Below are 23655 nucleotides of genomic sequence, written 5' to 3' on the forward strand. Positions count from 1 at the left end.
TACCGGACCCAACTGGTAGTAATGGTGGTTTGGCCACACCTCCAAACCTTCATCAGAAGCTTTTTTTTTTTAAGCCCTTTTTCCCTGCCGGTTCAGGCAAGGGAAATGAGGTATTAAAAACTAAAAGAAAGAGAGAGAAACAAATGCTGTTGCTTTAAATCAGAACTGAGCATGCCTGGCTGTGGAATTCTGGGAGTTGAAGTCTCAAATCTTAATGCTGCAAACTTTAAATTGAAACCTCAAAAAGAAGTTTGCAAAGTGACATTCAACAGTTTGTTTCTGGGTCAACTGAACAACAAACTGGATAAAAGGTAGGATTCTTATATGGTTCTAGGTTTTTAAAGTTTTGGGGTTTGTACAATATGGGCTTTATGTTTTTATAAGGGTTTGGATCATTCCCTGCTTGTGAATAACTTTCTATAGGCTCATTATCTCATTATCTCTATCTGGTAGGAATACGGAATGAAACTTTCTGGGAATAATATTTTATTGGGGGGGGGTTGGTTGCCTCCCACAGAGGTAAGGGAGAAAGAAGGAAAGAAAGAAAGAAAGAAAGAAAGAAAGAAAGAAAGAAAGAAAGAAAGAAAGAAAGAAAGAAAGAAAATCAGCACAGCAATTTAGGGCTAGCAGGCTATTCAGGTCATCTAGTCCAACCCCTCGCTGCAGAAGAAAGCCTTACATTGTCTGGATTATTTTTTGTGCTTCTAACAGAGGGAAAAGTTGCCAGAAGGGAGAAGGAGTTTACTAGGACAAGGCTGCCATGCAGAGGAAGGCAGAGATAGTCCTTGACTTATGACTACAATTGAGCCCAAAATTTTGATTGCTAAGCAAGAGCGTTGTTAAATGAGCTTCACCACATTTTATCCAATCCACGACATCTCCTGGTGAGAAACATATAGTTAGCCATGCCCACCCAGTCACATGACCACCAGCCACACCCACAAAATAGGCCACGCCCACTTAATAGCTAGTAAAAAAATTGAAACCCACCCCTGATTCAATAATAAATGGTTAGTTAATAAAACAATCTGTGGAATCAATTGAAAGCTATGTACCAAGTGTAAGATTTGGTTTAGATTTTAATTTGACAATTCCAGCTTCATTTTTTAATTTTGCTCATGGGCACCCAGTGTAACAATTTAGAAAATGGTTCATGTAATCCAAAATGAAGTTAAGTAGATTCTAAAAGTAGCCAAAGTTAATTACTACAAAATAATTATTTTATTTTAATTGCTTTTAATCAGAATATATATACACACACAACTTATCCATCTTCCAAAAATATTATATTTTCTTCTACTCCACAATTATTGCTTTCTTCTATAATTAACCAATCGTCTGTAAAAATCTGACATATAGGCAAGAGGTATGAGGTATCTATTTACATATAGCTTATGTAACTATATTAACATCATTTCCTTTCCAAATAGTAACTATTTATTTAATAAGACTGGATGACACAGATAATTTATTAGCTGACAGTGAAAAGATAAGTGATACTACAGAGAGTAAATTTTACATATTGTGAATGTGGGAAAAGAGGGAGGATGATGCTATATTAGATAAATTATTAGATAAAACTGCCTTGGTTTTGGAACTATTTACATTTTCTTCATTGTTTTCATGATAAATGGATGCTATATTTTATACAGTGAGAAGCTGGCTCCCGGTGATCTTTGTGGTTCTAATGAAACTAATGCTCAGGCAGCTATTATACAGTAAAGTTTCCTGGCCATAAATAGACTCTGTGGCACTTGACAGAACTCATAGTAAAACTTTTAAATAACAGTTGTTCAACTCAGTCTGACTGGTTCTACATAAGCACTGTAGGCTACCATGTGCTCTAGACATATTAACTAAATCACATTTTATTTCAATTTCACCTGCATCATGAATTAAAAGTAAGATCTCTTTACTCCATGTACATACATACAGGTTTTGCAACCTTCCCAAAATAGTATCTTTCAAATGTATTGGACTATGGGCAAATAAATATAAGGGACGTAGTAGCTCAGTGGCTAAGATGCTGAGCTTGTCAATCAGACGATTGGCAGTTCGTGGTTCAAATTCCTAGTGCCATATAATGGAGTTAGCTCCTGTTACTTGTCCTAGCTTCTGCCAACCTAGCAGTTTGAAAGCACATAAAAATGCAAATAGAAAAATAGGGACCATTGATGGGAAAGTAACAGTGCTCCATGTGTCTTTGGTGTTTAGTCATGCCAGCCACATGACCACGGTTTTTATACCTTATTAATATAAAAATTAATAAGAATTCAAAATATTATTTGTAAAATTAACAAATTGTACAGCATTACTAACTTTAGTTACTAACTACTAACTTTGGGTACTAACTTTGAACTAACTTTAGCTAGTCTTTAAAGTTTGTTGAAAATGATTCATGTATCATTTTAAATTTAAAATCAAATTAAGTTGATTTTAAAGACCTTATCTTTGATTCTTTGTGCTACATATCTGTAATTTTGGTGGCTACAAAATTATTTCATTATCATGTAAAAGAAATTTTTATACTCACTATCCCCTATATTCAGAAAAGCCATATGAAAAGAAAGTTTTTGTAGATATCTGCTAAACACATAATGAAAAATCCCTAGTAAGCTGCAAATAATTAGACAGCCTTTCCCAATGTGGTATGCTTCTGATCAAAGATTCTTGATCACAGCTGCAATTATCTCAAATCATTCAATTTCTGTTTGGGATTTTTTTTTTTACAAGTGTTGCATTTGTAAGACACCTTTATATGTTTTATGGTGAATGCAATGCAAAACCAGAATGAATAATGGCTATGATTGGATACTGCATCAGGCCCCATTACCTTACATCTTAAGTACTGGAAAAATTATTTTATCAAAGCCTGAAATTAGCATGCTCCTTTGACTTATTCATACATTATAAAGGACTTCCAAAAGGGTTTTGGAAAAAATGGTGGAGCCTACCCCTGCCTTACAAACCCTAGAAATGGAGAAGAAGGAAAATAAATATATTGTTGGAAGAAATGTCCTTCTGGGTTCAGTTCCAAGTGGGGAAAAAGACACTGGAAACATGGAGGCTGCTTGGAAAGATGGTTTTAATAGTGGACAGGACAACATGGCTTGAGGTCCTAGGCAAAAAGGGGACCACATGCTTCAAAGATGTTGAGTGAAGAAAAAGAAGCGAAGGGGCTTGCTGAGAGTTCCTGAGTTTTTTATACTCTCTGTTCGGCCCCACCTCTCTCCTGTTCCTGTGTAAGAAATGAATTCTGATTGATTGTCAGACTCCCAGGGACTTAGCTAACTTTGTAGGTTGTGTGTCTTTTGAATCCCAAGCTTGGTTGTGTTCCCAGGTGCCCTGTGGTGAGATGGGTAAAGGGCTAATATTCTCCTGCCTTCATCCCATCACCCTGGAACTGAAGGGGGAGATCTTTGTTATGTACAATAGATGGGCCAGGCTTTTTTTTTAATGGCCATTGACAAAGGTGGGTGTCTATTAAGAGTGAGTCTGTTTCCTACATAAAAACATGTTTCTCTGGCTCCTTGTTGACAAAGGGGGGATGAGTTTCTGCCTCCCTTTAGGGGGAAATATTCTGCCCTTTTAATATTTTCTAAAATATTTCATTTTCTAGGAGAGAGGTGGGTGCTAACTTCCTACAATATGGGAGTGTTTGAAAAGAGATTGTGGTGGTGATGCGGATCGTGCTTCACTCATGTTGAGGCCATACTATTGAGATACATAGAATGGCGTTTCTAAGCCTTATGCTTCTTTGAATATCTCTTTTACATCGTATTTCCAAACCTTTTCAAAGAAAACACTACTTTCTGCTTTGAAATTAATGAATTTAAATGCTGATCTTCTATAAGCAATATTATCAATAATGTTTTTATTTTAAACTATTTTTAAAAGATATTTGTTCTACATTGTCTTACTTGTCATGTAATTATGTATTTCATAAATACATAACAAATAAATTAACTCAAAGGCCTTGACTACAAAAGACTAAGAGAACAAGCTTTATACTCATATTATAATCCTAGCTGTCACAAATTTACCTGGATGGCTGTTGCATTCCATTTTCAGGCATTTTTTCGAACTTCTCATACATGTAACCTACTCCCTATCCAGTCATATTGTGAAGGCCCTTGGACATAATTTATATAATGGGTAAAGAGTACCTGTTTGCCTACAATCCACATAGGTTCTGCTCTCATAGGTAACAATGCTGGGATGATGTTAAATATGAGACAACATTAACTTCTGAAGAATAAAACAGCAGGAACAGCAAATGACATCTACAATTTTGGCTAACTAGCTAAATAAGCTAGCACTTTTTCCCCAATGCCATGCCAATTAGGATGTGACTAATGTGTCTGATTTATGCCAGCTGAAAATGCTGTGTGCTGCATTCAATAACAGTTCATTGCCAGCTCAAATATAATGTGTGGACATCTGTGGCATTTTTCCTGTTTACTTCAAGTTAGACAGATATTCCATCTTGCATAGTACTTATTTATTTTGCAATTTTATTATTTTTGAATTATTTTTAACAATTTTTGAAATCAGGAGATGGCTAAGCTTCTTGGAGATTCCAATATTCCCTGTTTATGGAGGAAGTGGGGGAAAGGTGATATGATAGAAGAAATGTCTGGAACATTGCTGGTGCTCAACAAAGGATAAACTCAACTGCAAACATGTCAGAGTTGCTATTAAGGCCTATTGTGTGACTGTAAAGCTGGTAAAATGTCAATACCTCCATTCTTATTGCATCTTGGACAATAGAACGTGTTTTGTCCTCCTTTTCATTGTAAAAAAGTTGGTCACCTTAGCATCTGTCATCTCCACTCCCCCTCCCCCCACAGCCCTTTTTTCAGTAGCATGGACCCTCTTGGATAAAGGTGACTGAAAATCATCTGATAGGGTCAGTGGTGGGATTCAAATAATTTAACAACCGGTTCTCTGCCCTATTGATCGGCTGAGTAGGTGTGGCTGGGTGGGCATGTGACTGTGTGGCCATGGCCAACTCATTGTCACTCATGTCAAGGGGCCATGGAGATGCTGCAACAGTTGTAAGTATGAAAAACAGTCATGTCACTTTTGCCCTAAATACCAAGCATTAGATTAGAAATAGGGGAATACACACTGAAGATCAATGACAGTCATAACCATCATGGAAACCTAAACTATTCTGTCTGAATACCTTCCTTTTCATCAGCAATACCTGCAACCATGCCCGTGTCCCCATGCCCGAACACCCCAGGGAGCCATCTCATCTATTTCCCTAAGTGAATGAATGGCATCCTTGAAGGAGGGGTGGGAAAATACTAAGTGGGCTGTCCGGGAAGTGTTGAAAACCCATAAAGCACAAGCTGACAAGTGCTGCAGACCCAAAGAGTCATTTTGAGTCAGGAGCAAGGTCTACCTCTTGATGAAGTACTAGAACTAAAATTCCTGTGCAAGTTTATAATGCATTTTCCAATAGTGAAAGTAATCAACCCTGTTACAGTACAGCTTAGTCTCCATCATCTGCTAGGGAAAGTGCATCTGGTCTTTCATAACAGCTTATTAAAGCTGGCAGTATGGTCCCTGATCAGACTTGTAGATCGCGCAGCGCAGCCCCAAAACCAATAGTGGTGCAGGGGGAGATGCAGTATGAGGTGAAGAAAATTTTAGACTCAAAATTGCATAGGGGCAGGTTGCACTATCTTGTGCAATGGAAGGGATACCTTCTCTTCAAAGCCAGTTGGGTCAAGATGTGAAGGCAGATAGGTTGGTTAAACAGTTTCACGATGAGTTCCCTCAGAAACCTAAGGGCCCCTTGGGAGGGATGAGGGTTAAGGTGAGCCTTGACTAATTTTCCCCTGCATGTTTTGTCTTGCAAAAAATCCTCTTCAGTTGGGTTAGAGATATCTGGAGTTGTGTAGTCAAAATAAAATATTTTCTCTTGGGAACCAAGGATGTTTTCACACCTGGCCAGAAGAAGGAGGAGTGATGTGACCAGATCACCAGATGGTACCTTGATTAGACCATGTGACTGATTGTTTGGGGTTGAGGGGAAAACTTACTTTTAACCAGGTGACAACCATGGGACTCTTCAGAGTCTGTTTTCACCAGATTTGTGCCAATATAATATATATCCAATAAAGCTATTCTTTGAGTCTTCAATAGCAACCTCTTATAGAACATATTGCCATAGTCAAGCTGTGAGATAATTAGTGCATAAATGACTGATTGTTGATACTCCCAATCCAGGAATGGGCACAAGTATAGTACACCGATCTTGAATAGGGAAATACAACTCCTTGTAAGTCTAAAGATTAAGGTATCAAAATAGTATCATCATCATCATCAAGGATTGGTGATATAAGATTCAAGTAATCGGTATATTGTATACCATTCCATGTTGTTATCATCAGGATTAAACATTTTTCTTATTTTCATAATTAATGTTTATTATTTCCTGAGGGCATGAAGAGCAATGAGATAAACAGCTTGTTCTAACAATGTTCTGAAGAACTATTACATTATATGTTTCTTTAATAACTCTTAATTCAGATTATTAATATTGGGTATAAATATTAGGTTGCCAAACTAAACTAACTTGGTTATGTTTGGTGGATTATATCAGCAGTCCCCAATCTTTGCGGATTGGCGGCCCAGCTTGGGGGAGGGGAGAAGGGAAAACTGGACTGTGAGTAGCGGGTTGGCACAAGCACAGCTTGATTTGCTAAAGTTGAGCTGTACATGCATGTGCATGTACACTGACCTGCCACTCATGCAAGCTGAGCTGCATGTGCACACATGCATGTTGGCCCATCACTCTTATGGCCTGGTTCCAAATACCATGCCATAGCCCAGGGGTGTAAACCGCTGTATTATTATATGTTGTCCATAGGATAAAAATTCTTGAAAAAGAGCTTGAAAAATCATATTTCTATGATCAAATGCAATATCAGTTTAGGAAACTAAAAGTCTGAAAGTTCTTTAAGACTATAAATGTATACAAATATGTATTATAACTGAATTTAAGTTAGTTTATTAATTTTAAACTGTAAATATAAATAGGAGCCTGGGGAGGGTGAAAAGAGCCTCCCCCGCCCCCACTGAGGCCCTCCGGAGGCTTCGGGGATCGTCAGGAGGCTTCCCTGAAGCCTTTGGAACGCTTTAAACGACCCTCCAAGGAAACCGGAATTCCAGTTTACTCGGAGGGTTGTTTAAAGCATTCCGAAGGCTTCAGGGACCGTCCGGAGGCTTCCCTGACGCCTTCAGAGCGCTCAAAACGACGCTCCGAGCAAACTGGAAGTGACTTCTGATTTGCTCGGAGGGTCGTTTTAAGCATTCCAAAGGCCTCAGGGACTGTCCGGAGGCTTCCCTGATGCCTTTGGAAGGCGTCAGGGAAGCCTCCAATGGTCCCTGAAGCCTCCAGAGGGCCTCCGGGGGGGGCGGGGGAAGCTCTTTTCGCCCTCCCCAGGCTCCTATAAAGCCTCTGGGGCCTGGGGAGGGCGAAAATGGATTTTAAAAACGGTGAACTCAGCTGGCCAGCGCCATCACTGTCAGGGTGAATATCTGGGAGCATTTTATATTCCGAATGTAGCCCCACCCACCCGATCCACGCATCGCATTTTTGGATGGTTCCAAGCAGCGGGGATCTTCACTTCCACTCAGATTTTCATAACGAGCTTTTTATCTTGTAAGACAGTTGCCACGATCTCCACTGCCTGGAACACCTTCATTTCAGATCTGCCACCTTCCGCATGCCTGGTTGAAGATCCACCACCCTCTTCCCTACATATTCATAAAACAGGACAGCTTTATCATGACAGCTGTTCAAGCGGACGGTGAACTGTCTTCCGCTTCCGATCGTGCTCCACCCGGATGGAGAAGCCACCACCAGTGGGCTCCAGCAGGTTTAGCAGAGCCATCTATGCCATGGAGGAACCCCCCACCCCATTCTGTGCCTTTCTCCCCTCTCCTCTGCCTGCTTTGCCTTTGTGCGCAGTGGGGAAGAGCTTAGAGGAGAACTCGGGTGGGAGGGGGAAAGTGCATGGAATGGGTTGGGGGCTGTTCTTCCGCATGCCAGGTTTTTGGTATTGGGAAAGAAAGCTTTTTCGGGCGGCAGCACCACAATTCCCTCCCCGATTGCAAAAACGGTGTGTGCAGCAGGCACTCACCTTCTCTTTCCTCCTGGCCAGATCCACTGCCTGAAACGCCTTCGTTTCGGATCCGCCACCTTCCGCACACATTGTTTTTGCAATCGGGGAGGGAATCATGGCGCTGCCACCTGAAAAAGCTTTCCTTCCCGATACCAAAAACGTGGCATGCAGAAGGCTGCTTTGGCACCTGTCGCCGAGTGTGGGCTTCACAGCTGGAGGGGTTCCCCCCCACTCTTCCCATTACAAAGTTTTCTTGTAGGAGAACCGCATGGATCGCTCCCCTGATAGCTGGCCTGCAAGGACTGCTTGATCAGGATTTGGGGGCATGGACCCCCATTTCATGCTCTCTTCCCCCACCCCGGCTCCCCTCCGAGCTCCTCCCCACTATTCACGGACAAAGGCGAAGCAGCAGGCTGCAGGGCAGAGGGGGAAAAGGCATGGGTGGGGGGGCTTCTCCATGGCACAGGTGGCTCCGCTCAACCTGCTGGAGCCCGCTGGCGGTAGCTTCCCCATCAGGTGAAGCATGATTGGAAGACGAGAAAGTTCACTGTCTGCTCGAACAGCTGTCATGATAAAGCTGTCCTGTTTGGTTTGGTTTATTTGGATTTATATGCCGCCCTTCTCCAAAGGGACTCAGGGCAGTGTACAACATTAAAAAACACACATCCCCAAAGTTAAAAAAGATTAAATCCATATCCAAAAAAACAAACTGAATTTTTTAAAAAACAATACATTTAAAATAAGTTAAAATTAACAGGTCAGGCCGGCTTGCTGGAAAAGGCAACTTTTTAGGACGCGTCAGAAGGACCGAAGGTCGGGGATTATGCGAAGCTCTGTGGGCAGCTCATTCCAGAGGGAAGGTGCTCCCACAGAGAAGGCTCTCCCCCTGGGGGTCACCAGCTGACACTGCCTGGCCAACGGCACCCTGAGGAGGCCAACTCTGTGGGATCGTACTGGACGGTGGGAGGCTACTGGTGGCAGTAGGTGGTTTCGCAGGTACCCTGGGCCTAAGCCATGGAGTGCGTTAAAGATCATAATTAATACCTTGAATCGCACCCGGAAAACAACCGGCAACCAGTGCAGGCTGCCTAAAAGGGGTGTAACATGGGAGCACCTAGGTACCCCCATGATAACCTGCGCGGCCGCATTCTGGACCAGCTGAAGCCTCCAGGTGCTCTTCAAGGGCAGCCCCATGTAGAGAGCATTGCAGTAGTCCAGGCGAGAAAGGACGAGGGCATGAGTGACTGTGCACAGAGCATCCCGATCCAGCAAGGGGCGCAACTGACGCACCTGGCGAACCTGGTAAAAGGCCCCCCTGGTCACGGCCGTCAGGTGTTCTTCTAAACTAAGCCGCGTATCCAGGAGGACTCCCAGATTGCAAGCCTTCTCTGAGGGGGCTAAAATTTCTCCCCCTATCGTCAAAGATGGAACAAGATGTACAAATCGGGATGATGGAAACCACAGCGACTCAGTCTTGGAGGGATTGAGCTTGAGCCTGTTCCTCCCCATCCAGATCCGCACAGCTTCCAGGCATTGGGACATCACGTCGAGGGCATCGTTTGGGTGGTTTGGGGTAGAGATGAAAAATTGGGTATCATCAGCATATTGATGATACCATACCCCAAAACCATGGATGATCTCGCCCAGCGTGATGTATATATTGAACAGGAGGGGTGAGAGAACCGACCCCTGGGGCACCCCACACGTGACGCGCCTGGGGGTCGATCTCTGCCCTCCAGTCAACACAAACTGCAACCGATCCGACAGATAGGAGGAGAACCACCATAAAACGGTGCCCCCCACTCCCAACCCCCCAAGTCGTCACAGTAGGATACCATGGTCGATGGTATCGAAAGCCGCCGAGAGGTCTAATAGGACCAGGACAGAGGAACAGCCCCTGTCCCGGGCCCACCAGAGATCATCGACCAACGCGACCAATGCCGTCTCCGTGCTGTACCCGGGCCTGAAACCCGACTGAAACGGATCCAGGTAGACAGTTTCATCCAGGTACTGGGGAAGCTGACGTGCTACCACACTCTTGACAACCTTTGCTACAAAGCGAAGGTTGGAGACCAGACGATAGTTGGCTAAAGAAGCTGGGTCCAGGGAAGGCTTCTTGAGGAGGGGCCTCACCACCGCCTCCTTCAAGGCGGTGGGAAAGAACCCCTCCCTCAATGAAGCGTTGGTAATCGCCTGGAGCCAGCCTCGTGTCACCTCCCGGGAAGCCAAAACTAACCAAGAGGGACACGGGTCCAGCACACAAGTGGCAGCAGTGAGTCTCCCCATAATCCTGTCCATGCCTTCGGGGGTCACAGGGTCAAACCCATCCCAGATTGTCTCCTCAAGATTCATCCCCGTCGGCTTGCCCGAATCTACCCAGTCAGAGTCCAAGCCTGTCCGGATCTGACCGATTTTATCCTGCAGATACTGAACAAATTCTTCAGCCCTACCCTGCAAGGGGTCTTCCCCAGTTCCTTGGTTAAGTAAGGAGCAGGTCACCCTAAACAGGGCGGCTGGGCGGTTATCTGTGTTGTATGAATATGTAGGGAAGAGGGTTGTGGATGTTCAACCGGACAAGTGGAAGGCGGAGGATCTGAAACAAAGGTGTTCCAGGCAGTGGAAGTCACAGTAACTGCCTTATGCCTCCTGCGCAGTGCCCGCTTCGCCTACCGAGTCCTAATCCCCGCACTTCCCAGGGCCGCTTTGGGGTTAGTCTCCGACCAAAGCAGTATAGGTGCAGGAGGCTAACTGAGAAGCCTGACAACGTGTTTATGAGATGGCAGCATCCAGAAGGATTGAAGTGCTGGTCTCATTCAGGTTTGCTGGGAGAAAGCCAGGCTTTCAATGCCTACAGTTATAAGTAGGAAGACAGGGTGTCTTGAGAATGGAGCCTTCAGTGCCAAGTTCCTCTTCTGCCCCCATGAAAATCATACCCCACCCCACCCCCTCCAGTTAAATACACATAGGGTGATAGGGTTTGTTTTAAATGGATAAAAAACTCATTATCAAAATCTGAGTGAAAGTGAGGATCCATGCCGTCTGGAGGCATAGAAGCGGTGATGGTCTGTGGCAATCCCCGCACCTGGAACAGCTGATTGGAGGTATTCCACCTGCTGTTTGCTGCAATGACACTAGCCAGATTAATACAGATGGATGCTGGTAGGCAGAGGCAGAAACTTTTTTTCTTGTTTTACTCTCCCAAAATTAAAGTGTGTCTTATACTCTGAAAAATACGGTAGTATTCCACATAACTCAAAGGTCTGAAGTATTAAAATACATCTCAGCATGTTTAAAGATGTTGTTATCTTTCACAAACACATAGCATACCACATGCATACACACGCAGACATACATACATATATATACACACACAGAGGAAGTATTTAAAATGCATTGCCATTATTAACTGTACTACAATGCAATCAATGCAATATCTTCTTCAATTTTGAACTTCCATACTTCTAATTTTTAGAATGTGTTTAAGTCTAATGCAAACATCCTTGCCCTCCTGAAAACTGATTCTGCAATTATTGGCTTTAACTTTATGAAACATTTCCAAACTTCCAATTGGCTCATTGAGCCAGTTTCTTTATCCTCCCCAGGCTCCAGAGGCTTTCAGGGAGCCTGGGCAGGGCGAAAATGGCCTCCCCTTGCCCTCTGGAAGGCCCTAAATCAGCTGGCTGGCACGCACATGCATGCTCTAACTGACGGCTTGCATGCTGACAGAAATGGCTCCGAGTGCCATAGGTTCACTATCACAGCTATATAACATTAGATTCTCCAATCCCTTCAAAGCATTTGAAATCAGCCTTGCATTTATTTTCATTGTTGTTGCCTTCAGAATATTTAGAATGCTTAGGGAATACCATAAGATAGCCAATATGAGAGAATATTTGTATGAGAATGTAATCCATAATCACTTAATTATCTCCCACTCTATACAGAAAAAAGGGAAATATAGCACTAGCACTCACTTCATGTTTTGTTAGAGGTATGAATCAACGAAGGACTTTTCAGTATTTCATGATCAAGTGGGTAATAAACTGTAGATAGAGAGTTAAGAATTTACCATATGTCCCTCCTTTGCCTATCATTTAGCTTATTTGAAATCACTTCCTTTTGAGTTATTCTCCAATTATCCAACAGAACATATAGTCTTGGATTCTTCTTCTGGTTGCATGTAATTAAATAAGCACTATGCTTTGTCAATTCCTGCAATATGCTTTGTTTGTTTATTTGTTTGTTTATTAAATTTGCCACACTTCTCACCACAAAACAACTCTTTCTTACTGTTATAGTTATAAAACCTGCTCTATTAATCATTGCTAAGGTTAGATTGCTACTCTCAGGAATGTTCACACAGACTAATAGAGTGTTTTAACATGTAATAATTTTGACTGTGTGCTCAATGTTACGACATTGGAAACGACAAAGGGAGAAATATTAATTCAAGAAAAAACTTTCTAGCCCTCTAGGTATAATTGTTCTGTTTCTAGAGAGGGAGAATAAAATGATTATTTAAAGAGACTGTTAAAGAGAAAATTTAATAAGCAATTTCTCATCAACCTGTTTAGAGTCTTTGAAGAACAGTGGACTTCATTGAACTAAAGACCTTTTCAGAAGACTGTTCTTTTTGCTGGAGGCATTTTCCAGTGCCAACAGATATTTCCATCTCCCTATATTCCCACAGAAAATGGTTCGTCTGGTGTATAATCTCAAAAGCAACTTGCTGAAATGTTCGTCAGCTTAAATCATACTACAGAACAAATTGAAGATATTTAGATAGATGGGTCTAATTGATAGGTCTAATAGATATTTCTGATTTAGGACATCCCTCCCCCCCTATTGCTGTCATGGAAAACTTATAGACTAAGTGTCAGCCTCTACTTTGCTTGCTTGCTGTCAGCTGACATAGTAACGGGGAGGGTGGGGGCTTGTGGTATTTGGGAGGGGAATTGCAGGTGCTGGACGAGATTCTGATGATTTTGAAAGTATTTGTGCGTTTTATTTTTATCACCCCATAGGAATGTATGCCAGCCTGCTTGCAAATCATGGCCTTCCAAGGTCAAAATTCTTTATTCTTTAGCTCTATCCAATCCTTCACCCATGTTATTAATACTGCTGATGCTTATAGCTCCCAATTTGGTAATGCTAAACCTCCCCTCTCCTTGCTGTCTTGCATTGACTTTAGTTTAATCCTCGCTTTTCATCCCTGCCAAATAAACCTAGCGGTTATTTTGTTTAATTCTTGAAAGAATTTTTTACCCAGATTAATGGGTGCAGCTTGCAACAGGAATAAGATTCTTGGCAAAATATTCATTTTAATTATCGCGATATGTCCCATGAGTAATAGTTGAATATTTTTCCAATTTTCCAACTCTTTCTTTATTTGTATCACTAATTTATTATAGTTATCATCTTTAATTGTGGAACATTTTGCTGACACCCAGATCCCCAAGTATTTCACCTTCTTAATTATTTGCATTCTGGTTGTTACTTCCAGTTCCTCTTCTTGCTTTTTTGTCATGTTCTTGGTTATCATTTTTGTTTTGTTTTTATTGATCTTTAGTTCTGCCACTTTGCCATATTCTTCTAATTTTTGAATTAATTTCAGACTGGATTCTAATTGGTCCTCTAGAACAAATACTAAGCCATCAGCATAGGCTTGGGCCTTATATTCTTCATTTTTGAGTCTTAAACCTTTTATTCCCTGGTCCTTGAGAATTTCATTTAATAAAATTTCCAAAGTCAATATAAACAGCAAAGGAGAGAGGGGACATCCCTGTCTGACTCCTTTTTATATTTCAATCTTCTCTGTTAATTCTCCATTCATCAAAACTTTGGCTGTCTGATTGTTATAAAATCCTTCTATCATTTTTATAAATTTTTCTCCGAATTTCATCTCATCCAATAGTATTATTATAAATTTCCAGATTACGTTGTCAAATGCTTTTTGTACATAAAGGAAAACCAGTACTATTTGTTTTTCTGGATGCACCTTGTAGTAACTCTTATGTTTTTTCAATTCCCCCCTTTCCGTGCATACATACAACTTTCTCCCTCTCCTTCTCCCTCTCTCCCGCATCCCTCTTCCTTGGTTCACTCTTACATTTTTTAAATTTCCCCCATGTATACATGTATACATAAACCTCCCTTCCTCTTCCTCTCCCTCTCCCTCTCTCTTTCTCTCCTTTCCTCCCTCATCTGTCTTCCTTGGTTCACGCTTACGTTTTTTCAATTCACCCCTACCTCCGTGCATACACACAATTTCCTCCCACTCTCTCTCCCTCTCTGCCCCATCCCTCTTCCTTGGTTCACTCTTACATTTTTTAAATTTTCCCCATGTATAATAAACCTTCCTTCCTCTCTCTCTCTTCCTCTGTCTCCTTCTCTCCCTCATCCCTCCTCCTTGGTTCACCCTTAAGTTTTTTAAATTTCCCCCATGTATACAGAAACCTCTCTCTCTCTCTCTCTCTCTCTCTCTCACACACACACACACACACACACACACACACACACACACACACTCTGTTCCTCCCACTCTCCCTCATCTCTCCCCCTTGGTTCACCCTTATGTTTTTTCAATTCCCCCCTCTCCGTGCATACACACAACTTGCTCCCACTCTCTCTCCTTCTCACCTTTATTCCTCTTCCTTCTTTCACTCTTACGTTTTTATAAATTTCCCTGATGTATACATAAATATTCCTTCCTCACTCTCTCTCGCTCCTTCTCACCCACATCTCTCTTCCTTAGTTCACTCTTACATTATTTAATTCCCCCCTCCATGCATACACACAACTTCCTCCCTCCCTCCCTCCCTCCCTCTCCCTCTCTCCCTCCTTCCCTCATCCCTCTTCCTTGGTTCACTTACATTTTTTCAATTCCCCCCTCCCTCCTGCATACACACAAATTCCTCCCACTCTCTCTCTGACTCCTCATCCTTCTTCCTTGGTTCGCTCTTATGTTTTTTTAATTTCCCCGATGTATAAATAAACATTCCTTCCTCACTCTCTCTCTCCTTCTCACCCACATCTCTCTTCCTTAGTTCACTCTTACATTATTTAATTCCCCCTTCCCTACGTGCATACACACAACTTCCTCCCACTCTCTCTCTCTCTGTCTCCCTCATCTCTCTTCTTTGGTTCACTCTTACATTTTTTAACTTTCTCCCATGTATACATAAACCTTCCCCTCTCTCTCTCTCTCTCTCTCTCTCTCTCTCTCTCTCTCTCTCTCTCTCTCTCTCACTCACTCTTTTCTGCATCTCTCTCTTTCTCCCTCTCTTCCTCATCTCGCTTCCTTGGTTCACTTACGTATTTTGAATTCCCCCCTATGTGCATACACACAACTTACTCCCTCTCCCTCTCCCTCTCTCCTGCATCCCTCTTCCTTGGTCCACTCTTACATTTTTAAAATTTCCCCATGTATATATGTATACATAAACCAACCTTCCTTCCTTCCTTCCTTCCTTCCTTCCTTCCTTCCTTCCTTCCTTCCTTCCTTCCTTCCTCTCTCTCTCTCTCTCTCTCTCTCTCTCTCTCTCTCCTTCTCTCCCACATCCCTCTTCCTTGGTTCACTTTTACATTTTTAATTCCCCCTTCCTTGCCTCTCTCTCTGTCTCTCTCCCTCTCTCCATCATCTCTCTTCCTTGGTTCACTCTTACGTTTTTCCAATTCTCCCCTACTTCCGTGCATACACAAAACTTCCTCCCACTCTCTCTCCCTCTCTCCCGCATCCCTCTTCCTTGGTTCACTCTTACGTTTTTTAAATTTTCCCCATGTATAATAAACCTTCCTTCCTCTCGCTCTCTTTCTCTATCTCCTTCTCTCCCTCATCCCTCCTCTTTGGTTCACCCTTAAGTTTTTTAAATTTCCCCCATGTCTACAGAAACCCCCCCTCCCTCCCTCCCTCTCTCTCTCTCTCTCTCTCTCTCTCTCTCTCTCTCTCTCTCTCTCTCTCTGTTTCTCCCATTCTCCCTAATCTCTCCCCCTTGGTTCACCCTTATGTTTTTTCAATTCCCCCTCTCCGTGCATACACACAACTTGCTCCCACTCTCTCTCCCTCTCTCCTTTATTCCTCTTCCTTCTTTCACTCTTACATTTTTAAAAATTTAACCGATGTATACATAAATATTCCTTCCTCACTCTCTCTCGCTCCTTCTCACCCACCTCTCTCTTCTTAGTTCACTCTTACATTATTTAATTCCCCCCTCCATGCATACACACAACTTCCTCCCTCCCTCACTCTCTCACTTTCTCTCTCTCCCTCCTTCCCTCATCCCTCTTCCTTGGTTTACTCTTACTTTTTTCAATTCCCCCCTCCCTCCCTGCATACACACAAATAATAATAATAATAATAATAATAATAATAATAATAATAATAATAATAATAATAATAATAATAATAATACATATTTATTTCTTAGCCGCACCCTCTCCCGAAGGACTCGGGGCGGCGTACAATAAAACACATAAAATACATATCTAGACAAGACATACATATAACAAAGACGTATACCAAGACATGTACAAGGAGGAGGTGGGCTGATGAATAAAAACAATTAAAATCACAATGTTTAAAAACCCCTAAATAAATGAATACAATTAAATTACCCAAATAAAAAACCCGTCAGGAGCGATATAGTTAGATCATAGTTGAGCCAGGCCAGCTACTTGGAATAGGTGGGTCTTGAGCTTTACACGGAAGGAGCGGAGGTCAGAGGTATTCCTAATATCCGGAGGGAGGTCATTCCACAGGGCTGGGCCCGCCACAGAGAAGGCTCTACTCCTAGGCGCCACCCCTCGGCACTGTCTGGTGGACGGCACCTGGAGGAGACCCTCTCTGTGCGAGCGGATTGGTCGCAGGGATGTATGGGGCAGAATATGATCCCGCAAGTAACTAGGTCCTGAGCCATGGAGCGCTTTAAAGATCGTTATCAAAACCTTGAAACGCACCCGATAGACCACAGGAAGCCAGTGCAGCTTGCACAGGAACGGTGTCACATGGGAGTACCTAGTACTCCCCATAATTACCCGCACGGCTGCGTTCTGGACCAACTGTAGCCTCCAGGTGCATTTCAAGGGAAGCCCCATGTAGAGAGCGTTACAGTAGTCCAAGCGAGACGTCACCAGCGCATGAGTGACTGTGCGTAAGGCGTCCCGGTCCAGTAGGGGGCGCAATTGGCACACCAGACGGATCTGGTGGAACGCCCCCCTTGCCACGGCTGTCACATGGTCATTCATGGACAGCCGGGCATCCAGGAGGACGCCCAAATTGCGCGCCCGCTCCACGGGGGCGAGTTGAATGCCCCCGATGGCCAATGATGGGATTAATTGGCTGAACCGGGGAGCCGGTACCCACAGCCACTCCGTCTTGGAGGGGTTGAGTTTGAGTCAGTTGTCATCCATCCAGATCCGTACGGCTTCCACACACCGGGACATCACTTCGACGGCCTCGTTGGGGTGGTTCGGGGTGGAAATGTACAGCTGAGTATCATCAGCGTACAGATGATATCCCACCCCGAAACCACGGATGATCTCACCCAGCGGCTTCATATATGTGTTGAACAGGAGTGGCGAGAGGACGGACCCCTGTGGCACCCCGCAAGTAAGGGGGCGTATGTTCGACCTCTCCTCCCCTGCCAACACACGTTGCGTCCGGCCAGAAAGGTAGGAGCCGAACCACCGCAAAACGGTGCCCCGGACCCCCAACCCCTCCAGCCGGCGCAACAGGATACCATGGTCGATGGTATCAAAAGCCGCCGAGAGGTCTAATAGGACCAGGATAGAGAAACAACCCCTATCTCTGGCCCTCCAGAGATCATCCACCAACGCGACCAAGGCCGTCTCCGTGCTGTGACCGGGGCGGAAGCCGGACTGGCGCGGGTCTAGATAATCATTTTCCTCCAGATGCCGTGGAAACTGGTAAGCCACCACACTCTCTACAACCTTCGCCAAAAAGGGAAGGTTGGAGACAGGATGATAATTGGCCAGCTCCAAAGGGTCCAGGGAAGGCTTCTTGAGCAAGGGTCTCACCACCGCCTCTTTCAAGGTGGCCAGGAGAGACCCCTCGCTCAACGAAGCGTTCACTAGGCCCAGGAGCCAGTCTCGTGTAACCTCCCAGGATGCCAGTACAAGCCAGGAGGGGCACGGGTCCAATAAACATGTGGTGGGTCGCAGTCGTCCACGCATTCTGTCCAAATCCTCGATGGCAACCAAGTCAAACTCCTCCCAGGTCGATTCCTCAAGACTAGCCACGGACGTCTCCATTGGACCACTGACAGGGACCCAATCCTTCCGGATTTGAGCGATTTTATCCTGCAGATATTTCCCAAATTCCTCTGCCCTGCCCTGTAGAGGGGCCTCCCGCGGCCTCTGAAACAAGAGGGAGCGGGACACCCGAAACAGGGCGGCAGGGCGGTTCTCTGCGGATGCAATGAGAGTGGTACAATATTGGCGTTTGGCCACTCTCAATGCCACAAGGTACGTCCTTAAATGGGCTCGTGCCTGTGTTCAATCAAATTCGAAACGGGAGGATCTCCAACGACTCTCTAGACGTCTCTTGCGGCATTTCATCACCCTTAGCTCCTCGGTAAACCAAGGGGCCAGGGTGGATCGTTGCTGCCGGAGTGGCCGCAAAGGCGCCACCCGGTTCAAGGCCCCAGTAGTCGCATTATTCCACGCGACCACCAGGTCCTCTACCCGGGGGCGGGTCAAGGTTACAGGAGGTGGCCCAAGCTCCGTCTGGAACCTATCTGGTTCCATCAGGCGCCTAGGGCGGAACCATCTAGTGCTTTCCGGTTCTGCCTCCCCGCAGCGGGTGGTAGCACCAGGGAAGTCAAGATGAAGGAGTGAGTGATCTGACCATGACAGGGGAGTGATGGTTAAGTCCCCTCCTCCCAGATCACTCAACCACTGGCCAGAGACAAAAACAAGATCAAGGGTGTGTCCTCCCTCGTGTGTCGGGCCCTGAATCAATTGAGTCAGGTCCATGGCTGTCATGGAAGCCATGAACTCCCGAACCCCCTCTGATGCTTCTCCCATCGATGGCAGGTTAAAATCCCCCATCACTAGAAGTTTGGGGGTCTCAACCGCCACCGATGCGATCAGCTCGAGGAGTTCAGGCAGGGCCGCTGATGTATAGCGAGGAGCCAGGTATACTATCAGCAGGCCCAACTGTCTCCCAGGGCCCCATTTCACAACAAGGGATTCACATCCGGACGTCTGTGGCACAGTAGACTCCCTCGGCTCTAAGTCCTCCTGAATAATTACTGCTACCCCACCACCCCTTCCCTGGGCCCGGGGCTGGTGAAATGCTCGGTAGCCTGGTGGGCACATTTCCACGAGGGGAAGACCTCCCTCGTGGCCCAACCAGGTCTCCGTTATTCCCGCGAGGTCCGGCTCCCCCTCTAGAATTAGATCGTAAATGAGGGGGGCCTTGTTAACAACGGACCTCGCATTGCATAACAACAGCCTCAGGCCCTGGGTCTGTAACTCTTGACCACCTAGAACGCGGGGGTTTGGTACAAGCGACCGGGTGTAACCAGCATCCACGGTCTCCCAACCAACTGTAAGTTCTTAATCTGTCCTCGTATCTGCCCCTCCCTGCGACCGTTGGAATTAAAGAGCCCTGTATAGGAACGATATCCTCCCCCTCCTCCTCCCTTCCGCTCCTTCTGCTCGCGACCACACCTGGAGACCCGGCTCTCTCATCGCTCCTGACCTGACCCACCCGCCCCACCCGCCCCACAACCCCTGAACCCCCACCCCTACAAATTTTTAAAAAACAACTAACTAAAACCCCCCTAAGTCTCCGCTTCCTCCACCTCTCGAGATTAATAAATCCATCATCAAGGTGGGCCCTCGAAAGGGCGGAGGGCCACACCTGCGAGAGGGGGGACTCCCGCAGTAGGATCAGGTCTGACCTTAAATACATAGAGTGTTAAAAGAGTTCGTCGGGGCCTAGGGTCTGTGCTGAAGATGTCATAGTCCAGTATAATTTGAAAAGCATGGTTGCAGCAAAAAAAGAATAGTCCAGTCATTAGTCTTAGATGGGGGGGGGGGTGATGGTGGTAGGTAGGTGATGGGCAATACATTTTAAAGTTTTGAGTATATAATATTTTAAAATTGTTTATTTTAATTTATTTTGGATAGAATCTTTTTTAAATAGTCTTAGACAATTTTAAAAAAGGATCCACACACAATAAATTGAAGTAGACCATTTTAAAATATTCTATACTCAATACTTTTAAGTAAAACTATTTTTAAACAATTCTTAAATAAAATATTATTTTAAAATACATTTAAAAAATAAAAGAAAAAAAACCAGGTCACTTACCAGCAGGCAGAATCAGCAGCACTCCGATGCGATGGATCAGACTCCAGACTCCGATGGGATGCGATGGATGCAACAGGATGCAGGCACGCAGAGACTGGCAGCAGGAAAGGTAAGACACTGGACTGGAGGGACAAGGAACCCAGTAAGCAGGTCGCCTGGCAGGCTTAGCTAGCCAGGCGAGGCTGGGGAGGGGAGCTGTTGGCCGCGTGACCTACACGAGGCCACGGCTTTTGAGAGGGAAGGCCTGAAGAAGGCCGTCCCTCACAAAACTAGGCCGCCGCACGCTCGCCTGCCCACACGCCTTCGGCCGCATGGCCTACGCGAGCCCGCGGTTCGCGCAAGTTAGGCCGCTGCCCCCCGTCCCCGCCTCCCGCCGCCTCATGCCGTAGGCCACTGCCGCCTTCAGATATGTGGCCTATGTGAGGCCGCGGCTTTTGAGAGGGAAGGCCTGAAGAAGGCTTTCCCTCGCAAAACTAGGCCGCTGCCGCCCGCCCGCCCGCCTCCCGCCGCCCCTCCTCACACTTAGTTGCTTACCTGAGGGAAGCAGTAAGCTCCTGGAAGGCGAAGGGAAGGCAGTTTTGAAATGGAGGAGGACCCGGTCAGCAAGCGCGATGCGAGACTGCTCGGGACAGACAAACACTCTTTTGAAAAGAGAAGTCTCCAAAAGAGAAAGACTCTTTTCAAAAAAGGAATGTTGGCCGTTGGCGCCACGCTTTTAAACGGGTCACCTCCAGCCCGCTCACTGACTGGCTGGACTCCAGCCAATCAGTGAGCAGTGGGCTGGGCTAGCCTAGTGTGGACGGGCAGGGTAGTGAGCGAGTTGCAATGGGCGGGGGAGCGAGCAAACTGCAACGGCAATCGAGCAACGGGGCCTGTGCCGGTTACTTCCGGGTCCAGTTACTTCAGTCACAAACCAGATAGCCTGATCCGATGCGAACCGGCAGGAACCCACCCCTGCTCTCACCCTCTCTCCCTCATCCCTGTTCCTCGGTTCACACTTCCTTTTTTTAAATTTCCCGCTTGTATAAATAAATCTTCCTGCCTCACTCTCTCTCTCTTTCTCTTTCTCTCTCTCTCTCTCTCTCTTTCCCTCCCTCCCTCCCCCTCTCCCTCAACCCTCTTTCTTGGTCCACTCTTACATTTTTTAAATTTCCCCCTTTCCGTGCATACAAACAAATTCCCCCCTTCTTACATACAAACAACTTTCTTCCTCCCTCTCTCTCTCTCTCTCCGTCATCCCTCTTCCTTGGTTCACTTATATTTTTTAAGTGTTCCCCATGTATAAATAAACCTTCCTTCCTCTATCTCTTTCTTACCTCTCTCTCTCTCTCTCTCTCTCTCCTTCTCTCCCTCATCTCTCTTTTGTGGTTCACTCTTACATTTTTTAATCCCCCCTCCTTGCATACACAAAACCTCCTCCCTCCCTCCCCCTTTCCCGCATCCCTCTTCCTTGGTTCACACTTACATTTTTTAAATTTCCCCCTCTCCATGCATACGGACAACTTCCTCCCACTCTCTCTCCCTCTCTCCTTCATCCCTCTTCCTTGGTTCACTCTTACATTTTTAAATTTCCCCCATGTATACATAAACCTCCCTCCTCTGTCTCTCTCCCTCTCCCTCTCTCTCCCTCTCTCTTTCTTTCCATCATCTCTCTTTCTTGGTTCACTCTTACATTTTTAAATTCCCCCCTCCTCGCATACACACAACTTCCTCTCTCCCTCACTCTCTCACTCTCTCTCTCTCTCCCTCCCTCATCCCCTTTTCTTGGTTCACTCTTACTTTTTTTTCAATTTCCCCCATGTATACATAAACCTTCCTTCCTCTCTCTCAACCCCTCAACCCTCTTCCTTGGTTCACTAATATGTTTTTTAAATTTCCCCCATGTATACAGAAACCTTCCTGCCTCTCACTCTCCCTCCCTCCCTCCATCTCTCTCCGCCATCCCTCTTCCTTGGTTCACTCTTACATTTTTTAATTTCCCCCCATGAATACATAAATCTTTCTCTCTCTCTCTCTCTATTTCTCTCTCTCTTTCTCTCCCTCATCTCTCTTTCTTGGTTCACTCTTACATTTTTTTAATTCCCCCCTTCTTCCATTACACACACCTTTCTCCCCCCCCTCTCTCCATCATCCCTCTTCCTTGGTTCACTCTTATATTTTTTAAGTTTTCCCCATGTATACTTGTATACTCTTTCTTCCCTCTCTCTCTCTCTCTCTCTCTCTCTCTCTCTCTCTCCTTGTCTCCCTCATCTCTCTTTCATGGTTCACTCTTACGTTTTTTAATCCCCCCTCCTTACATACACAGAACTTCCTCCCTCACTCCCCCCCCTCTCCCGCATCCCTCCTCCTTGGTTCACTCTTACATCTTTGAAATTTCCCCCATGTATACATAAACCTTCAAACATCTCTCTCTGTCACTCTCTCTTCTTATCTCTCTCATGTCTCTTTCTTGGTTCACTCCTACATTTTTTAATTCCCCCCCTTCTTGCATACACACAACTTCCACCCTCCTGCACTCTCTCACTCTCTCCTTCCCCAACTCACCCTAATCACTCTTCCTTGGTACACACTTACGTTTTTTTAAATTTCTCCCAGGTGTACACAAACATTCCTTCCTCCCCCCTCTCTCTTTCCCTCATCCTTCTTCCTTGGTCCACTCTTACATTTTTTAAATTTCCACCATGTATACATAAACCTTCCTGCCTCTCTCAATCTCTCTCTCGCTCTCTTTCTTTCTCTCCTTCATCTCTCTTTCTTGGTTCACTCTTCCATCTTTGTAATTCCACCTCCTTGGATACACACAGCTTCCTCCCCCTCTCACTCTCTCACACTCTTTCTCTCCCTCTCTCCCCCATCCCACTTCCTTGGTTCACTCTTACATTTTTTTAAACTTTCCCCAGGTATAAATAAACCTTCCTTCCTCCCCCCCCCCTCTCTCTCTCTCTCTCTTCTCCTTCTCTCCCTCATCTCTCTCTCTTGGTTCACTCTTACCTTTTTAAATTCCCCCCTCCTTGCATACACACAACTTCCTCCCTCCATCACTCTCTCACACACACTCTCTCCCTCTCTCCCTCATTACTCTTCCTTGGTTCACTCTTACATTTTTAAATTCCCCCTCTCCTTGCATATAACAACTTCCTCCCTCCCCCTCTCTCCCTCTCTCTCACACACACTCTC

The 23655-nt window shown here is 45.1% G+C and overlaps 1 long non-coding RNA gene across 1 annotated transcript in view; it reads left to right on the forward strand.

Annotated features, from left to right (window-relative positions):
* The first annotated feature begins 208 nt into the window (after positions 1-208).
* The window catches only part of LOC309381699, a 31488-nt gene continuing 8041 nt past the window's right edge, over positions 209-23655 (forward strand). The window contains exon 1 of the long non-coding RNA XR_014173580.1: positions 209-311. This is a non-coding gene — a long non-coding RNA (uncharacterized lncRNA). The remainder of the gene's footprint in view (positions 312-23655) is intronic.

Source organism: Natrix helvetica (assembly GCF_964273705.1).
Source record: "Natrix helvetica genome assembly, chromosome: Z".
Lineage (NCBI taxonomy): Eukaryota > Metazoa > Chordata > Lepidosauria > Squamata > Natricidae > Natrix > Natrix helvetica.